The sequence below is a fragment of the Mus pahari genome, chromosome 4 (genome assembly GCF_900095145.1).
Source record: "Mus pahari chromosome 4, PAHARI_EIJ_v1.1, whole genome shotgun sequence".
NCBI lineage: Eukaryota > Metazoa > Chordata > Mammalia > Rodentia > Muridae > Mus > Mus pahari.
Window position 1 is genome coordinate 88754655 of NC_034593.1, and position 7926 is coordinate 88762580.

At 42.4% G+C, this 7926-nt stretch overlaps 1 pseudogene; it reads right to left on the reverse strand.

Moving 5' to 3' along the window:
• Nucleotides 1–4470: 4470 nt before the first annotated feature.
• On the reverse strand, nucleotides 4471–7646 carry LOC110319837 (annotated as a pseudogene).
• Nucleotides 7647–7926: the final 280 nt, after the last annotated feature.

A 7926-nucleotide genomic window follows, 5' to 3' on the forward strand; every position in this document is an offset into this window, starting at 1 on the left:
CGAGCTGCAACTGGGGTGTGTGCTGTGTGCAATCAAGTTCAGCACTGAATCTCGGCTCCCAGCAGACACAGGTGGGAACCAGAAGAGATATGTGTGTGTATTTGTGTGTGTGTGTGTGTGTGTGTGTGTGTGTGTGTGTGTATCACTTTCAATTATTGTTAGTATTATTCTTTCCCCAGCCCCTACTTGGCTTCTCATTTAAATCTCCCTCTTCATTTTCCCTTTACCTGTTCACATTGCTATATTCTACTACTCTCACCCTACACCCTTATATCTTTTCTCCCACTCATCAGTGGTCCTAGGTGTTACTTCAAGTTGAACACACAAATATAAAGATTTAGTGCTGAATCTCACATATGAGTTAAGACATGCAGTGTTTATCTTTCTGGGTCTGGGTTCCCTCACTCATGTTTTCTTAACAGTATTAACTATTATAAAAGAATCAAGCCTTGTTTATAACAGGGTCTTTAGAAATTGTCTGTGTTCAAAAGGATCTTTTCATTTGGAGCAACGAGGCAACTGGAAGCAGAATGAAAACCAGGTATGTGTTTCTAAATTGTATTTATCACTTTGATTTGGGACTAAATTATTGTCCCAGTACATTATGAAAGATAAATCAGGAGCTAGAGAGATGGCTCAGCAGTAAGAGCACTCATTGTTCTGGCAGAGAACCCAGGTTAGATTTCCAACACTTACATGGCAGCTCCAACTATGGGAGGCCAGAAGGTCCTTGTGCTCACATATAAACCCTAGAGAAACATCAAACACACAGGCTTGTCTCTTCAAAGGGAGAAATGTTGTCTTAGAGTTTTGCTGCTGTGAACAGACACCATTACAAAGGCAACTCTTTTGAGGACAACACTTAATAGTGGCTGGCTTACAGGCTCAGAGGTTCAGTACATTATCATCAAGCTGAGAACATAGCAACATATAGCCAGGCAGGCATGATGTAGGAGGCACTGAGTGTTCTATATGTTTATCTGAAGCTGCTAGTGGAAGACTGACTTCCACACAGTTAGGATGAAGGTTTTAAATCCCATACCAACAGTGACACACCTACTCCAACAAGACCATACCTACTCCAAAAGGACCACACCCTCTAATAGTACCACTCCCTTGGATGAACATATACAAACTATTACAAATGTATAACCTGTTTTCTGCTTGAAAGGCTGGGAGACAATGCAATTAATAGCCTGGTGACCTTTGTGTGGCTAAGACCACACCAGATCCTCCTCAAAACCCTTATCATGAGCTTGTCAGTCTCTATAATTTATATTTATGGGAGAGGTCATTTGTACAAAGAGTTTCTGTGTAGTCATGCCTTAAGTCTTATTGTGCACATGGGATTGAGTTATTTATCACCAGGAGGGTTTTCACTGAATTGTGCTGTGCTTAAATATGCCAAAGGAGATACTGCAATAGATTCCACAGAGATACATTCTACAAATCAGGTAACTTAGCACCATATTCCAACACCTCAAGGAAATGCACAAATCCATGAAAACATTTAGGTCTCACTGTTGTTGTTTAAAAACCCATGTGCATTGATATTATGTGATTATCAATTTACAGTGCTATACTTTATTGAGTTGATACATTCATTGTTATATAGCTACCTTTTTTAATCTTAGAATTGTTATATTAATGACTACATCTCTTATACCACTACAGGCATCTCCTTTACCTCTACATCTTACTCTGTATAAACTTGTTTTCCTTGCTGACTCAGGATCAGGCACATTCCCATATGGGTCTTTATAGGCTCCAATATGTCTACCTGCATCATTTTCCCTTCCACTTAAACTGTGAAATCCCATCCATTTATCATCATGTAGCCAAATGGCAAGGACCTTTAAGCCTTTGTCCAGACAGGCTATTGCCCCCAGACTTTACCTTTATCAAGCATTACACACCTTTATGTCTACAGCACTACCAGGTCTTGGATTTCTCTCTTAAGTAAACCATAAGTTAGAAGCAGAGACGGAACTAGAGGCCAGAGATAAAAGATTAGCCTACACACAGGATTTCTTAGTCTGTATACTTAATTACCATGCAATTTATATATTAAAAATTATCTTCAGCCAACTGTAAACATGTAGAAGGCTAAAATGTACTAAAATGCATTCTTGGGACAAAACACCAAGAAAGAGCAGATATGCCCCCATTTTATACAGAAAAATGATTTCACATTTATCCTCTTCCTTGAGCTGCTCTCACTCTGCTGCCCCAAGCTCACACTCTAATATTTGGAGATCCAATATCAAGTATCAATATCCTTTGGCATCCTGATACTCACTGGCAGGAGGCCTTTTAAACAGAACATTCATTGGATACCGTGCTGGATTGTTGTGACCATGCTTGTCTATTGCTCAGTTCTATCTGGCACTTAGGATGACCCAGGTCTCTCAGCAAACCCAGGTTAAGTCTTGTCCTCCTCTTTGTTTGCCTTGGCTCTCCTCCCTCTCCCACCTGCACACTGACCCTGTATACCATTCTCAGGTTGCCCTCCCTTCATGGACTCACTGGGCTCTCCTTTCCAAGTCCCTCCTCATGTAGTAATCTTTCCCAGACACCTTATGCTCAGCTCCATTGTCTTCAATCATAGGTACACACTCATGAGAGAGCACTTCCCTATGCCTCCTTTATTCTATGAACACAGATTGCAGAATCCTGAAGAAAATGCAAAGGAGGCTCACACGCTCAGGCTGCTAGCAATCTTTCTGTACCTTACTGTCCCTTGTGGTGTTTTGCTTGCATGGCAAAGGCTAGTGATCAGGACTACCTACCTAAAGTAAGGACTACTCCTACCTAAAGTAGTACATTTCACTCCTGTCTGTATGGAATGGATGATGGTCTGTTAATTGTTGTTTAAGAACTGCGTTCTCCCTTATGCTACCACACATTTCCTGACTGGTTTCCTGGTCTCAGAGATATTGAAAAGGTTAAGGAGAAGAATAGAAGTAAATGAAGGGTATAATGCTAGAGGATGCCATGTAGAAATGAACTGAAGAGGTAGACAATGTAAGGACTGGTATGACATCAGGAGATGGGGATAATATCTTCTAGATTCTAGGCTGAGGGGAAACAAGTGTGTGATTGAACCAGGTCTCTTCCTTCCAACTTTCCAGGAACTTAGGCTTGTCTTTATTATGTACATTTTAAGGTATAAATAGGGGCATATTAATTAGCAAATTAACTAATGATTAAACTACATGTCACAAATACATCTAGGTATGTTCTAGAATCTTCCATGACACTGACATTAGAGGGGGTGGCTGAAAATTTCTCCCTCTCTTACCTTTCCCTTTCTAGGGCCATTTCCTAAGGACTAAACAGTTTCCTTAAGGTTTTGGTGAGCCTGGTGTATAAGTCTAGGTAGGCAGAAAGAAGCCAACAGAGCTGAAGCTCTGCCAAAGAGGAGCAGCCCACTCTTCAGGCCTGCTGACTCTATTGCAAGCAAGTTCAGGCTGTAAGGTTTAGTGGGAAGACAGAGCTTTATCTTGAGTCTCTCTGGTAAGGTAGAGAACTTTCCACCACCCAGTCAGGGAGACGGAGAGGAAGACTCATAACATATGACACACCAATGAGAGTCCTTGCTTCCTGTATGGGGGATGTAAAATGAGCTAATCTATGTCAACCATCCAGTTCCTGCTGACAGTAACAGGGCCTCAGACCATTGCACAACTGACACCATGATAGGAATACCACATAGGACATAAAACTCAGCACTCAAAGAGAACCTCCTGCCAAAATTAAGACAAAGACCTAGTATTTGGCGGTCCATATAGGTTTGGAAAGCCTCTAAATCTATTAGTGTTTCTTTTTAGCTTCTGTTGTTCTACATTTGTCTGTTTTTGTTAAGTGAAGTATGTCAACCTAGAACATAATTTTTGTGATTAAACCTTACTCTGAGAAAGGCTCAGTGCGACACTGGGGTCATGAGCACTTAGTGTATCTGGCATCCAGATAATAAAGACATTTTTATTGGCTTAACCCCATGTTTGAGCAGACTTCTTTGGAAAGCACAACACAACACCCACTTTTGCATGATTAAGACCAATCCCAGATTGCTACTTCCTCTGAGTGAACTCTACTTTAGTGTTTGATTTGTGAACTGACAAGGCCTGGTACAGAAGGGAAATCATAGCAGTGCCCAAGAATAGAAAGATTCTGAGTGCAGTTAAGGCATTACAGTAGTTATTGCTGTTTCTGTCTTGCTTCAGAAAGCAATGGGATTTTACCAAAGGCAGGATATGCTTTAGGACTTGAAGGGAAAAAGAAAACCAGTACTAAGTTCTAGTGACAGGAAATTGAAATAGCCAAAGTCTTTGATCACGGCAACTGGTGACTTGAGAAACATACCAAGTTGTTCTCTGTGTCAGCAGGTGGTTGCAGGACCTGGCTTGTGCCTCTGTATTTGCTGGAAGACCAGATAACACCCAGGGCCATGTCCCCACCCTCCTCCTATCACTGACACTTTGTGTCCAGTGTCTCCCTGTGCTGCTCCACTAGTGTCCCGATACACTCTGAGGTTTTCTGCTTTGCTTCCTACCAGCTGACAAGTGGCTCATAGCCCAGATCTGGCTGGGCTTTCTTATAGGAGAAAGTGAACATGCTATTTGACAGTGTGATTAAGTGGTAGATAAAGAGAGGTCTATACCTGTAGATTGGACTCAGCAGGAAGCTCACAGTTTCCAGCAGGAAGGCAAACCAGGAGAGCAGGGGCAGAGGAAGGCTCCAGCTGGAATCAAGGTGGAGGCCCCACTCCTTGCTAAGGCTGCAATATAAATCATCATAGCTTTGGTGAGGGGTGTCATCTGAGATGTAGTAGAATTGTCCTTGGGTATTCTTCTTGGGGTCTTGAAGGCCCCTGGCTGCCAGAATGTGAAACCAGGCTACATGTCCCACATACACTGAGTTGGCTATGGAGAATTTACCAGTAACACTCTGCATACCCTTACCCCTTACATTTGAGGGTCATAATTATTTCATTAGAAATGAATGGACTTCTCTCCCCGTAAATGTACATGGGTCTTAAGGCACAAGTATGCAAAGTGCCAGCATTTTTCAGCAATCTCCTATTGGCTGCCAGCACCACCTTCTTGGCCATCTTTTTGCTGTATGGGTATAGATCAGACCATGTGCTTTCATGATTCTGTTCCTCGTTTCATGATGATCTTCTTGTACGAGTTGGGCCCTGCAACATCAACTGAACTGTAGAAGATGAAGGCTGGCACAATTGCTTGAACACAGGCCTCCAATAGGTTCTGGGTACCTAATGACAAACAACATACTTTCAGTGTCAGTGTTGGAACATAGAACATGGAGTTGCCTCCCTGTTATTTCTACCCTATTCCCAGCACTGTTTTTCTGTTCCTGAATCAGCATAACTATGCTTTGGGCACATAAAAAAATAAATAAACAAATAAACAATCAAATAAGAAAAGTGATATATGCTATCTGGTATCTGAAACTTCCAGATGTCCAACCTTGACAGGTCTTCCTTTCTTTGTCTGTGATCTTTGATTCTGAGGAAGAACAAAGGCTTTCTAGCGTGTTCCTTGGCAGTATAGCATTAAGAACAAGGATTTGTCATCCACATCATTCTTTTCTATTTAGTCTGCCAGAGAGCTGAAAAACAATATGTGGCTACTGGTGGTCATTCCTGAAAAGGAAAAACACTGTGGACACAGTGTAGACCTGCACATTGTACAGGGAGGAAGGAATGTCCAGGGCTAGGAGTTATCACCATTGTTATCATCCACTCAGTTATTGACGTTAAAAGTCACTCTATAATTTGATTTCCCAGAGAAACAGATTTTTTTCAAGATAAATATATTTGCAAGCCAAATGTGGGGTTTTGCTTGCTAGTAGGGGCTGACTGCTATCATGGTAACATATTTTCCGATTGTGGCAATGTTCCCATTGTGACAATCAATGTTCTAGTAAAATATGCCCAATCACCATCCCTGTTGCCTCACATCTCCCATTGTTGGGAGTTGCATCAAATAAGCAATATAATTGAGTGGCAAGCTACAAACACCTGGGTCTTTTGGCACCTTCCTGCACTTATGTGTGTTTCAGGACTATGGATGAGAAACTGGAAAGGACATTTTTAAGGCATTCTTAGAAATTCTGAATACATTTTTTCCTTATGTAAAGAAGTCTTAGCATGACCAAAATGAATGTAGATAGGGAATGGAGAAATCATGTGTGGATTTAAAGGAGAAACAGGGTGATGGAGTTCTGCCTTGGGGAGCTGTAACATCAATATGGGAGTATAAACTGTGAAGGCATGGGAGAAATCTGAGCAAGGAACATGTTAAGAAGATTATGTCCTCTGAACTTCCAGTGAGGAGGATTCAGAAGAGGGAGACACAAAGATGAACATTTCAGACCTACCCCTGATAGGTCTTGATATTGTCTGGGTCTGTGCTGAGAACAAATGAAGAGTTAGCTGAATTACGGACAGGGAAATAGATCCTCTGTGAGAGAGCTATCTTTCAGCATGCAGCAGCTATAAGAAACATCCACTGATGCTACATACAAATCACCCCTTAAGAGACCCATGTTGCAGACATGAAGCTGGGGCAGGCAATGCATAAGTATCTTCAGCTTCTATGGAATCCACAGCATGAATCTGGTAATCACGTAGTCAGAAAAATTATCTCACAAAAGGAGCATTGTGACACAGTCCCACTAGTCCCTGACACTGTCCTCAAAGCTAAACAGCATTTTCTGAGGAAGCTGAAAGGTTATCTAGAGGGTGTGAAGATATTGCTGCTAAGAAGCTGAGCTGTCATTCCAGAGCTTGCTCCTGCCTCAGGAGCAGCAATGTCAGCAAAGAAGAATGCTAGACTCCAGAAAAGTATTCTGTCATTTCCTTTGTGAAGATGAAGGTCAGAGGGGAATGACGTTGGAGAGAGGTGAAGCATCTGTGTCCCTCCCCTGACTCAGCTCACTAAAATATTCAGTGTATGTTGTCTGACTCAGGCTCTCACTCTTTGACCCTCTCTGTCTCTCTTTCACTCACTCATTTCACTCTTTATTTCAATTCCATGGGGGCGAATGTTCAATGATTTTCCTCTGATAAAATACCCAAGAATAGGAACAAGCAACAATAGTAGAAAGACAGAGACCAGTGCAGAAGCCCCCAGTCCAGCATCCTTGCTAATGCTGCAGAGCACTAGAAAAGTATGTACTGGTATCACAATAAAGGAAGAACACAACTGTGAGACTGCCTGATGGGAAGAAAACAGGGTCTGGAGCTCCAGCAATTGGGCCTGGTGCCAGCATCTCTAGATCAGACACAAGCCAGACTCTAGCCCCATAACTGTGGTGTATTTTATGCTGTGTGGTCATGAATCTTCCCAATGTGTTCAAGCATGGAGAAGCCTTAAGTTCCAAGAGCTAGACCTCCATAGTTGCTAGACAAGATCCCTTCCCATATTCAGTCAGCATTCCCAACAGTCACACAAACAGACTCTGGCCCACTTACTGGAGAATTCCTCCTTGGTCTCTGGTCTGAAGACTTTGTCCAGTGCTCTGATCTCCTGCAGTTCTTTCTCCTGCACCAACATCCTGATGATCCTCTGGCCCACAAACCCTCCTGCTCCTGTCACCAGGCAGCTCCATCCAGGCATGTTAAGCACAGGAAACAGATGACAGTGGGAGCAGGTGTGATGTAGGATGACCCTGAGGAGGGCTAAAAAAAGGCCCAATGAAAATAGTTTTCCAGTAATCTGTTGTACTCACGCTGCCCAATTTTTGCTAGCACACTGTGATCACAGCAGCAGCAAGAGGAGCTAAAAGAAAATAAAATCTAACCTGTTAAATTGTTAAAAGTCAGATGAGAGAGTCTGGATGCTGGTCTCCTCAGCCCTCAGATCAGGACTAGAGTTTTAACCTCTGGTCTTCTGACTC